This window comes from Capra hircus, chromosome 4 (assembly GCF_001704415.2).
Source record: "Capra hircus breed San Clemente chromosome 4, ASM170441v1, whole genome shotgun sequence".
Classification (NCBI taxonomy): Eukaryota; Metazoa; Chordata; class Mammalia; order Artiodactyla; family Bovidae; genus Capra; species Capra hircus.
Genome location: NC_030811.1, coordinates 85,217,456 through 85,231,379, shown reverse-complemented (window position 1 = coordinate 85,231,379; position 13,924 = coordinate 85,217,456).

The window sequence follows — 13,924 nt, the reverse complement described above, 5'->3', positions numbered from 1 at the left end:
GGTCTTTTTCTTATTCATAGGATGAGAAACTGGACCAAACAAACTTTATAGACCCAAACTGTTTTAGAACACAGCCAGTATCATGAAGATAGTTTACTCTTATCTTATAAGAGATTATATTATTCTCCTGGCCCTTCCTCCACCTTCATACCTGCTTCTCTCAACCAAATTAAAAAAATAAAAAGAAAGAAAAGAAATCCTAGAAATTGTACTTTGGTTTAGTAGTGTATTTTTTGCAATGTTTTTCATAATTTTTACATAATAATATCTACTGATTAAATCAATATCAGAAATTAATTCAAAAGTAAGTTTGTACTCTCATCAAATTAGAAATTCAGTGTAATTTCCTTAATTACTTTATGTACAATTAACATAGAAGTGATAATTAATATTCTTTATAAAGAATTGCTCTTTTCCATGCCACAAAGTTGATCATGATCCTTTTTCAAATCTATAGAACCAACTTAGAAGAAATGAGATATGTTTTGTGTAAGACTTAAAAAAAAAGAATAATATCCTATCGTGACCAATTATTTTAAGAATGTTTGCCTCCTGCTGTGTAAAATTTTATTTGCTTGGGGCAGTATGGTGAGTCCTTATTTGTTTAAGCTTCATTTAAAATATACCATACAGTACAAAATGCCATATCACGGATGCTGCGGTTCATTAACTCAAGGCCATATCATACTCAAAAAGAAACATAGTTCTTCAATTAATCTATAGATTTTGGATAACCGTCCAGAACTTATTACCATTCAAGATAATTATATACTTTTAGCATTTTTATTTTTGGTTTAGTGAAAGTTCATTTCTCAATAGCATTTCCTTTTTTTTCAAACTGCTGCCGACATAAACTATTCTGTTTTAAAAATTCTTCCCAAATTCATTCTCCCATGTACACTTGTTGGAAGCTTTAGTGGTATCTAAATTAGACTTGGCAGAAATAAAGAGACTTTCAACTTTTGGACGGCACCTCCTATGGGGCACTGGTTTGAAAGAGGCAAATTGAAAATGAAAGAGATTTGATGTTTCAAGGACTAAAGCAAAAAATGTTTGAAAGTGGCATAATTTAAAACTACAATAACCTATGTTTACTTATAATGGCTAGGGAATGCCATGGTTTGCTTAATTGAGAACTGTAGGTAATTCAAGGATACATATGCCATATGCGGATTACTGATTTTCAAAGTTCAATGTGATAAAATACATTCAGCCTTAAAACTTGGTTTTACCAAAATTTGAACTTTGGGGATTCAGATGGTCCTTTACTGTTTGTATATTCTTGGGTTGCCAAAACATACTCCCTTTCTAGCAAAAGAATGAGTTTTTATTCCAACCCAAAGAAAGCAATGTGTTTTGTAACAAAGAAGAGGGTTGACTGATTACAAACAATTGTATGTTTTTTAAAAATATGTGTTCTATATTCCTACTGCCTGTCAGAAGAGTCTGTATGTGGGAGCTCAGGAGCAATTCAAGACCTGGACAGGAGGCACTGGAGAGAACCTATATGAAGATCTGCTTGTCCACCAAGTAGTTTGGTCAACTCATTCTACCAAATGGAGATCTACTAGAAGGTTTCTTTAAGTTTCTTTAAGTAGATGCAAACTATTGTTCACTTTAGCATTCATTGCTTAGTATAGTGAAAATGAAGAAGCAAGAAGTCAGGATTGTGAAGATGATGTAGAAGGAGAAAAGGAAGAAAAAACATGAAAACGTATCTGGATTTATCCATTCGAACATAATTAAGCAGTTCTATCTTGCAGACGTTGCATAAAATTCAGGAGAAAAAGATTGTTAAGGAATTCAAGTCTAGAAGAGGAGAAAAAAATTATAATACATTATCACAAGTACTCAAAGAGAAGTAGGCAGAAAGTACCAAGGGAAAAAAAATTAAAAGAAGATGGTCAGATTTTAGTACAAGGAGGAAATTGGAAATTGTTAAGAATGGACATGGATTGGAGGTAATTTTTTTTTAAATTTTTAATTGGAGGATAATTGCTTTACAATATTGGTTTTTGCAATATTGTGAATCAGTTGTGTGTGTGTGTGTGTGTGTGTGTATACACATGTATATATGGCCTTCCCAAGCAGCTCAGTGGTAAAGAATCCACCTGCCAATGCAGGAGAAACAGGAGATGTGGGTTCAGTCTCTGGGTCTGGAAGATCCCTTGGACTAGGAAATAACAACCAGTAGTCTTTGCTTGTAAATTTATTTTATAAATAACCTTAGAGCAATCAGGTAGAAATCAGTAAGATTAAAACTTTAAATTTCATGGTTCTCCCATTCCAACCTTATTCTGATGCTTATTAAGCATATGCAAAAAACAACCACTTAGAAACACAGACTTTTTTTCAAATGCACACGGAGAATTTAGACAAAAATGACCGTGTGCTGGATTTAAAGCAAGTCTGTCTTGATCCACTAAGGCAGCTGTAACAAATATGACAGAGTGGGCAGTTATTAAACAATGGAAAGCTTTTTCTCACAGTTCTGGAGGCTGCAGGTCCAAAATCAGGGTACCAGCATGGTCTCATGAGGTCTCTCTTAACAGAACACAAACTTCTTATCGTATCTTCACATGACATAAAGACACTAGCAAGCTCCCTGGAACCTCTTTTATAAGAGTGCTAATTTCATTCATAAAGGTTCCACCCTCATGACCTAAGTGCTTCCCCAGTCCCCATCTCTTAATATCAGCAACTAAGCAGTAGGATTTCAACATAATTTCAGGGGAACACAAACATTCAAACTACAACAAAATCTAAACAAATGTCACATTATTAAAATCATGCAGAATATGATTCAGGCAAGAAATAAAAGTAACAAGGGGGTCTTATGTATTGAAAAATTTTAGAAATTAAATTCAAAATAATCCACGCATGGAGGAAAAATAAAAATAAAAACAAAAATATTTTGAACTAAATGAAATGAAAACAACAACAGATTTTCTATAGTAGAAATCAGCAAAGGAATAAAAAATACAAAGAAAGTATGAAAGGAAACAATTTAAGAGCAAATATTTATTAAATAGAAATGTGAATCAAAGAAGTTAAAATTTGGTTGTATGAAAAGACAATAAAATGTATAAGCCCCTCATCAAGAAAAAAATAAAGTGTATATAATCAATATCAGGAATGAAAAAGGAGTCTTTATGCCATATTCAACAGACATTAAGAGCAAATAACAATAAATCATAACAATTATCAAGATAAAGGAAAACAAATAAAATAGGCTAATATCCAGGGAATATCCTACCAATAGAAGAAATATAAAATCTGAATAGATCTTTATCAATAATTTGTTAAATGTCTAATCAGAAAACTTCAAAAGAATGAAATCTCCAGCCCCGATGACATAAGCAGATGATTATACCAAATTCTTTAAGAATAAATAATATTATTCATTTCCAAAATTTTCCAGAAAATTGAAAAAGAGGGAGCACTACAAACCTTAATTTATTTAACCAGACCTTAATTTATTTAACATTGATTCCAAAATCTGACAAATTTAGCATGAGTAAAATTCACTCTTATGATCAAATATGTAAAAATCCCAAATAAAATATCCCTAAACCAAATTCAGCAATGCGCTAAAAGGGTAATAAGTCATTTCCAAGTTGGATTTATATTCAGAATGCAATATGGTTTCAAAATCAGTCCATGTAACTCACCACATGAATAGATCTGCTCTCGTTATTCCAGGTAGCTTCTCCACCACCATTCTTTACTCATCTCCACCATGAGTGTGCCCTGGCATGTTGATAAGCTTCACTGGCTTTCTAGTTTGACATGTCAATGGAAGACAATGGAAAAAGAAAACAAAAGAAAATTGGTATCACATATTTATTCTTGCAGTTCTCTCCCCATTATGCTGTCCATTTGGACTAGTGGATTTATAAACCCCAAGTTAGAGCTTTGATTGTGTAGTCCTCTCTTGTTGTTGGGTAGTTGGTTGCTTAGTCCCTCAGTCATGTCCACTCTTTTGTAGCCCCATGGGCTGTAGCCTGCCAGGCTCCTCTGTCTATGGGATTTCCCAGGAAAGAATACTGCAGTGGGTTGCTACCTCCTTCTCTAGGGGATTGTCCCAACAAAGGGATTGAACCCATGTCTCCTGAATTGCAAGTGAATTCTTTATAGCGAGCCACCAGGAAAGCCCATAGTCCTCTTTTACAGCATTGTATTTCATGAAAGTTAGGGAACCAATGCCCTCCCATCCTTTTGGATTTGATATGATAAAGCTACCCACTGAAACTAGTTTTGAGGAGCTCTGGAGTATGTCAAGGCTGTATATTGTCACCCTACTTATTTAAATTATATGCAGAGTACATCATGAGAAATGCTGGACTGGAAGAAACACAAGCTGGAATCAAGATTGCCAGGAGAAATATCAATAACCTCAGATATGCAGATGACACCACCCTTATGGCAGAAAGTGAAGAGCAACTAAAGAGCCTCTTGATGAAAATGAAAGAGGAGAGTGAAAAAGTTGGCTTAAAGCTCAACATTGAGAAAACGAAGATCATGGCATCCGGTCCCATCACTTCATGGCAAATAGATGGGGAAACAGAATGGAAACAGTGTCAGACTTTATTTTTGGGGGCTCCAAAATCACTGCAGATGGTGATTGCAGCCATGAAATTAAAAGACTACTTACTCCTTGGAAGAAAAGTTATGAGCAACCTAGATAGCATATTCAAAAGCAGAGACATTACTTTGCCAACTAAGGTCCGTCTAGTGAAGGCTATGGTTTTTCCAGTAGTCATGTATGGATGTGAGAGTTGGACTGTGAAGAAGGCTGAGCACTGAAGAATTGATGGTTTGAACTGTGGTGTTGGAGAAGACTCTTGAGAGTCCCTTGGACTGCAAGGAGGTCCAACCAGTCCATTTTGAAGGAGATCGGCCCTGGGATTTCTTTGGAAGGAATGATGCTAAAGCTCAAACTCCAGCACTCTGGCCACCTCATGCGAAGAGTTGACTCATTGGAAAAGACTTTGATGCTGGGAGGGATTGGGGGCAGGAGAAGAAGGGGACGACAGAGGATGAGATGGCTGGATGGCATCACGGACTCGATGGACGTGAGTCTGAGTGAACTCTGGGAGTTGGTGATGAACAGGGAGGCCTGGCATGCTACGATTCATGGGGTCACAGAGAGTAGGACACGACTGAGCGACTGAACTGAACTGAATTGAGCCAGTTCCTATAATATATTCTTAACCCTCTCTATGTCTTTTTACAACTTCTTTCCTGCTGATCACAATTCTGAAAACTGATCACATGATAAGACCTAATCACTGTTTATTCTCTGGATATTATGTGACCCTTCCCTACCCTTATCCACTCTTGCCAAATGGTTCATTGACTCTTGTTGGCATTATGGTTCAGTAAGGCTTAATATGGGATGACATTCTCCAAAATAATATTTGACCAGGAGGGAACTTAGGAAGCAGTAGCTAATTGGACTGGAAGGAAAGTTGGGGACATGCACTCCAATTCACTCTTCCCAGAATCACTTCCTTTATCAATTTATAACAGAAATCTCGGCTTAGATACATAAGATCAGTCTTCACATTTTGAACAGCTTACAATGTATTGGTGCTTAATATTTCATTAGATCAAAAAAAAAGGTATATGTATTGAAATCACTTTGTCTTTTGTTTCTTTTTCAACTCCACTCTTCATCTTAGTATTCTTTGTTGCTTGCTGCTCACATAAGATTACTTATCACAGCTGGAAAACAATGAAAAAGAAACATATCTGAGTATAATACTTCAGTACTAGGCTAGTGAAGTATGGATGGTTTGGAAAAGAAAAGAGAAACAGCTGTATGACTTCCTTGAGTATGTGATGGGTAATTTGTCATGTTCTAAGCAAAAAATCCAGAGAATCATATCATGCACAAGGTCAGTGAAAGTTTTAGGACTGTTTTTTCTAAACAAAATGAAAATGCCAGGAATGGAGCTAAATGACCCAGGCTTCATACTTAGGGGAACTAGGCTAGTTGTCATTGGATATTTGAGACACCTATTCTGGCCTATCAGAAAAGTAAAATGACAGCTAACAAATAAAGCTAAGTATGCTCACTTTTCATGAGATAGAATGCTATGTGTAGGGATTTGGGGTGTGGGATGTTGGAGACAATAAAGAATAAAAATATTAATGAAAAATTCCAAAAAAAAATATTTTTGTATGTGTGATTACATCAATCCTCAGACAGAAGACCTGTGAGGAAAAGGATCACCTCACACTAAGTGGTATGGATACCCATCACCTTCTTCACAGTCTTTCCTCATTTTTGTAAATATAGACTTAGAATTTTAAGTTTAATAAAAATATAATCACCACTATAGGACTTTTGAAAAGTTATTAACTTTGGGTCTTAGTTTCTATATCTGTTAAATAAGCGTGCTGAACATGTTTGGTAGCAATGTTACTTTGGAATCCAGAGCAGCTATGGGAAGTTGGATAAGAGCTGACATGGAAAATTGATTCTATTTTAGCAAAAATCTCTGAATTTTTTGAGAGAGACAATACTCGTGGAGACTTGCATATAGACTTAAATGAGAAGAATGCAAAATCAACTACCCAATAAATATAACAAAATCTAAAATATTCTTCTATAGATCATGATTTCCTGGTATCCTCTATCAGAGTATGTATCTCTTGGACCTATTTCCAGCATTCCTGAGGTCATGATTTATGAAAAAAATTATGAGGAATATCGGCATTTGAGTCAACCACATGCTATCATGCTATCCAAACAAAAGCAGTTTTGTATAAAAATGATTTGTATGTGAAAAATCATACCAAGTTTAATCACTGTAGATGAGATCATGGATGCTGAGTCCACAGTGCTTTTAAACAAATAGAATATGGCTGCTTTCACATAGCCTGATCTGATTCAGACTGTCTCAGCTGAACAAGTGACACAGGCTGGTTCTGTTTACCATATTATATAAGTTTCCATATAGCTTTCACTTTATATATTGTAACTCATTCTTTACTTTTTAGCCCAACTCACTCAGTGGCTAGCTTCTTAGAACTGTGCGTTCTTTTCCATTGCCTTACATTTCTGTTTTCCATTGAATTATTCTACCCTACCCAAGCATATTTTTAAAGTATTCAAAGAGAAAAATCTTTTTATTTATTTGTTTGTTTCTCAAAGTTGCAAACTTCGCTTCTAGTTTGGAAGCATTTGAAATAAAAATCCTAATGGCATATTTTGGGGATATTCTCTCTGTGATTCTACAAGGCAAATATCACAAATCAGAGTTAATAGTGGATTCTTCAGTCACCATCATCCAGAAAAGATCAGTTCACCATCAAGTGGAGAATCACGTTCTTTTGTGAAACCTCTACAGAGATGTACTAATTAGTCAAAGTGTAATAAATCACAGAAAAGGCAGTGGCAACCCACTCCAGTACTTTTGCCTGGAAAATCCCATGGACTGAGGAGCCTGGTAGGCTGCAGTCCATGGGGTCGCTAAGAGTCGGACACGACTGAGCGACTTCACTTTCACTTTTCACTTTCATGCACTGGAGAAGGAAATAGCAACCCACTCCAGTATTCTTGCCTGGAGAATCTCAGGGATGGGGGAACCTTGTGCGCTGCCATCTATCGGGTCGCACAGAGTCAGACACTACTGAAGTGACTTAGCAGCAGCAGCAGTAATAAATCAAATTGGGAAAATTATTTGCTAGCAAATATGCAGTCCTTGAGGAAAGCGCCTGAAATAACATTGCTTTACACTCATAAGAGATAACTCCTCTGACTTTCTTCAGAAACAGAGTGACATAAATCTAACAAGAAAAATCAGGATGGCATTTCACCACTTAAGACATTAAATGTTATCACATAGAATAGTTTTAATAAAGAAATATCATAGAGCATATTTTATCATCTTTTAGTAATTTGATTTTGGTAAGAACTGTCTGAAACATATTGACCAGTGAAATATCAGGTTGACTTTGCTCTACATTCAAATGTTTGTCAGTCAATAAGTCTTTTCAAATAACACAGGATTCAAGAGCAGGGAAATAATAAATGATGAGTCTTTAGTGAATTTTAGTTCAGTTCAGTTCAGTCACTCAGTCTTGTCCAACTCTTTGCAACTCCATAAACCACTGCACATCAGGCCTCCCTGTCCATCACCAACTCCCAGACTCATGTCCATTGAGTCAGTGATGCCACCAAACCATCTCATCCACTGTCGTCCCTTTCTCCTCCTGCCTTCAATCTTTCCCAACATCAGGGTCTTATCAAATGAGTCAGCTCTTTGCATCAGGTGGCCAAAATACTGTAGTTTCAGCTTTAACATCACTCCTTCCAATGAATATCCAGGACCAATTTCCCATTCGATGGACTGGTTGGATCTCCTTGCAGTCCAAGGGACTCTCGAGAGTCTTCTCCAACACCACAGTTCAAAAGCATCAGTTCTTCTGCAGTCAGCCCTCTTTATAGTCAAACTCTCACATCCATACATGACTACTGGAAAAAACATAGCCTTGACTAGATGGACCTTTGTTGACAAAGTAATGTCTCTGCTTTTTAATATGCTGTCTAGGCTGGGCATAACTTTCCTTCAAAGGAGTAAGCGTCTTTTAATTTCATGGCTGCAATCACCATCTGCAGTGATTTTGGAACCCCAAAAAATAAAGCCTGACACTGTTTCCACTGTTTTTCCATCTATTTCCCATGAAGTGATGGGGCCGGATGCCATGACTTTAGTTTTCTGAATATTGAGCTTTAAGTCAACTTTTTCACTCTCCACTTTCATTTTCATCAAGAGGCTCTTTAGTTGCGCTTCAATTTCTGCCATAAGGGTGGTGTCATCTGCATATCTGAGGATATTGATATTTCTCCCAGCAATCTTGATTTCAGCTTGTGCTTCATCCAGCCCAGTGTTTCTCATGATGTACTCTGCATATAAGTTAAATAAGCTGGGTGACCATATACAGCCTTGACGTACTCCTTTTCCTATTTGGAACCAGTCTGTTGTTCCATGTCCAGTTCTAACTGTTGCTTCCTGACTTACATATATGTTTCTCAAGAGGTAGGTCAGGTGGTCTGGTATTCCCATCCCTTTCAGAATGTTCCAGTTTATTGTGATCTACACAGTCAAAGGCTTTGGCATAGTCAATAAAGCAGAAGTAGATGTTTTTCTGGAACTCTCTTGCTTTTTCCATGATCCAGTGGATGTTGGAAATTTGATCTCTAGTTCTTCTGCCTTTTCTAAATCCAGCTTGAACACCTGGAAGTTCATGGCTCATGTATGGCTGAAGCCTGGCTTGGAGAATTTTGAACATTACTTTAGTCGCGTATGAGATGAGTGCAATTGTGCGGTAGTTTGAGTATTCTTTGGCATTGCCTTTCTTTGGGATTGGAATGAAAACTGACGTTTTCCAGTCCTGTGGCCACTGCTGAGTTTTCCACATTTGCTGGCATATTGAATGCAGCACTTCCATAGCATCATCTTTTAGGATTTGAAATAACTCAACTGGAATTCCATCACCTCCACTAGCTTTGTTCATAGTGATGCTTTCTAAGGCCCATTTGACTTCACGTTCCAGGATGTCTGGCTCTAGCTGAGTGATCACGTCATCGTGATTATCTGAATTGTGAAGACTTTTTTTGCATAGTTCTTCTGTGTATTCTTGCCACCTCTTCTTAACATCTTCTGCTTCTGTTAGGGCCATACCATTTGTATCCTTTATTGAGCCCATCTTCGCATGAAATGTTCTCTTGGTATCTCTAATTTTCTTGAAGAGATCTATAGTCTTTCGTATTCTGTTGTTTTCCTCTATTTCTTTGCATTGATCACTGAGGAAGGCTTTCTTATCTCTCGTTGCTATTCTTTGGAATTATGCATTCAAATGGTTATATCTTTCCTTTTCAATTGAATTTCATTTGAATTTAAGTTCAATTAACCTTTATTTTGACTGCAATTTCTGACTTCTGCTTCTAGATTTCCTTAGTCTGGTCAATTGGAAAAGTTAAGTGTAACCAGAATCTGAGAAAACCAAACATACTGCTGTTCTGCAAAAACTCTACACTGTTAAAAAAAAAAAAAAAAAAAAAAACTTGAGCAGAACACAACTGGACAATAACCATAATTTACTGAAAAAAAATGAATTGGCCAAGGTATCTGTTGATAACTCAATTTAGTAAACTGAGTTTTCTCTAGCATCTGACACTGAGGCTGTTTTTCACTTTATAAATTGTCGAGTGATTTTTTTTTTTAATTCCAACGATTTCAACTACTATATACATGTGAGAATGACTATCCAAATTTCTGATCCAACTATTCCATGATGTTCAATACCTATGAATAATAATCCCTTATGCAAGGTCTCCCAGATATACTTACTTCAACAGACTTTGAACTAAAATTTTTGCTTTTCTCTTTTGAAATCTGTTTCCAGGATTCACCAGTTGCTTTTTAATGTATTTCTCACTGTATTATAAGCTTGTTGAGTGTAAAATGTGTGCTTATATTTGCCTCTATGTATACTCAACACCAGAACACTGAGAAAATTAATGAACATTTGAATGACAGTCTAGATACAATCAATCCTGAAACCTCAAATTCATCATGGCTATTCCTTTAGCACATTGCTTCTGACACAACAGTTCCTTCGAACTTGTTTGTTTGTGTTTCTAATAACTGTTTTACTAAGCCCAGGTCAGAGTAGACTGAGGTGGGGTAAACAGTGGCACTGATGCTGTGTATATTACATTTAAAGTAGACTTACTATATCAGGATCTTTGTCAAAAGAGAGACCTGTGGCCTGAAAATCCGAGACTGAAGTAATAATTGACATGGGTATCAAGACGAGGACAACATAGGGGCTCTTTTGGCATAAGCATTCAAAATGCCAAAAAAATAAGAATCAAATTCAAAATAACAAGATATATTGTAAATTCAGAACTTGGGAATTATTTGCTGTGTAAGAGGAATGAATTGTACACGTCCACCCAGAGAGATGAATTTTTCTAGACGTTAACTCTTTGAAGAAGCTTTCTATGGTATCATGGAAATAGGTAGTATATTCTCTGGATGGAGGGCCCATCTGCTCATGTCTTAACCATCACTATTTTTATCAAGAGAAATTCTTTGGTTTATCCTATTGAGACATGTTATACTTCAGATAAAATGTACCTTTCTTATTATGTCCCATGACTGAGCACAGATAACACATACATGATCAGATTCTGTCGTAGAAAATGCTTATCATTTAAAGGGTATGCCTTGTGCCATTGAATTGGAGTATTGAAAACTTTAAAATACAATTTTTATTTGAGATACACTTCTATAATAGAGCATTTGCATAGATACGCAGAATACTTTTTTCCCTTGGAGAAAACAGTTAAAAAAAATTCCTATAAGTGTGAAAAATATTAGATAAATAAAATCTTACTATTCTGCATTTTTTAACGTTATTAATACTCATTAACTATAAAATCCAGAGGACAGAAGGGCCTGGTGGACTATAGTGAATGTGGTCATAAGACTCAGACATGACTTACCGTTTAAACAACAACCTAGTTGTAGTACTTTTTTAAGACGTTATATTTTCATAGCTGATATAAGGACTGAATGAAACCAAAATTTTTATTTAAAAAATATGCAGCTAATTCTCCTTTTTCCATGTGTAAATATTAAACAAATATTCCCTGAAGATTTATATAAAGCTTTCCTTTCCAAGATTTATATTTAATTTTGGATTTAATCATCTTTGGAACTATTCTCACTTAATTTTGCTCAGGGCATATTTTGGAGTAAACAGATACTTGTTTATATACTTTAAAAAATAAGTGTACTTCATAAAGTGGTACTTTAATCACACACAAATAATTGCAGCCAAAAAAATAATAATAATAATAAGATTGTGGGGGCAGGGAAACCATCTTGCACTGAATCTCAAAGGGTACAAAAAGTCCTGGGAAGCATTCCATGCATTTGCCCTGGGAAAAGGCATTGTAATTTGAAATGCTATCTCACAACCCATAACTTTCATATTGCATGGGCCATACGTTTTTATTCTTTTTAAGTGTAGGAATAAAAAAGCAAGTCTTTTTATATTTTAAAGAACACATAATAGATTTAGGTATTTTAGCAGAAAAACAACTTATAAGCACCATGGAAGAGAGTTATTGAGGTTCTAAAAACAACATGTTGAAAATCCAGTTAAGCAAGTCAGATCTGCATTTATGGACGAGTCTCTTTAACTGTCTCATGTAAGAAATATCATGTTTAACACACTGTGCATCTTCAAAAGAAAAAACAACCCAGTTTGAGACTTACTAGAACAATTTTTATGGGATATTTATCCCTCATATATCTGTATAGAAAAGACCCCCAAAAACTCCATCAATATTCTTCATCTATTCAAAGAATAATATTTTTAGAGTTAATTTTCATTCTACAAGTTTTTCTTTATAAACCATCATATGTTTTATTTACTACATAAAAAGATCTATGATTCTTTAACAAAACTCTAAACAATATAGTAAATATTTTATATGAACTTGACAGAATTCTAAATAAGTTAATAAATATGAATTATTTTCTGCATAAAATCACAAGATACTTTGTCTAGAAAACTGCCATTTCATCATATACTGAGGAGACTGTAAAACCAATTTAGAAGACCCTCAAGAAAACAAAACGTCCAAGAAAAATAATTCCTTATCAACTTGCCTCTAGGTTTCTTCTTTATCATGTAACATAAGTGAAACCTTCAAATTTACAAGGGCAAAGGAGAAAAGTAGTAAACTTAAAGATCATATAGAACAGCACCAAAATTAGGCACATACTAATATGTATCTAATAGTAACTAACCAATAGCAACTGCATCAGCTCCAAACTCACCTCCCCAACAGAACATTGTTGTTATTGAAAATCTCCCCCAAAGAACTCTATTTGGTTGAGACAAGGCTTTGGTAGACTGACTGCCTTAATAGGTACTATTACTGAACCATTAAAACTATAGTTTAAGCTAAATGGCAGGCAGTCAGGTATTTTCATGAAGAGAAAAAATGGGAACCATGTCCTGGTTCAAGGTCTGTGTCCCATGCCAGAGACCAGTTGGCTGCTCCAGCCAAAGAAAGATCCTCTGGAGTGGGAATCAGGGAGGCCACCATAAAAGGAAGGCATCTGCTAAGGAAAGTCCAATAGGATGAGTGAGGTACAGAAGAAGCAGAGCAGTCTCATAATAATACTCAGGCATTTGATGCTTTTGAACTCTGGTGCTGGAGAAGACTCTTGAGAGTCCCTTGGACAGCAAAGAGATTTAACCAGTCAATCCTAAAGGAAATCAACCCTGAATATTCATTGGAAGGACTGATGCTGAAACTGAAGCTCCAAGACTTTGGCCATCTGATGCAAAGAGCTGATTCACTGGAAAAAATCCTAATGCTGGGAAAGACTGAATGCAGGAGGAGAAGGGGACAACAGAGGATGAGATGGTTGGATGGCATCACTGACTCAATGGACACGAGTTGAGCAAACTCTGGGAGACAGTAAAAGATAGGGAAGCCTGGCATGCTGCAATTCATGGGTCACAAAGAGTTGGATACAACTCAGCAACTGAACAAAAACAATGTTTGCAGGCTGGTATGTAATCGTTGTTATCTATCCACAGGCAACAGGACCACAGTCATCAATTTGAGCTATAAATTAAGATATGAATTATGGAATGGTATTTGAGAGATGACTGGCAGGATCAAGACTAAGAAATAAGCTGCTTACTACTTATAATAGCTAAGACATGGAAACAACCTAATGTATATCAACAGATGAATGGATAAAGAAGAAGTATATATATACACACACACTATGGAATATCACTCAGTCATAAAAAAAGAATGGAATATTGCTGATTACAGTAACATGGATGAACCTAGATATTATCATACTAAGTGAAG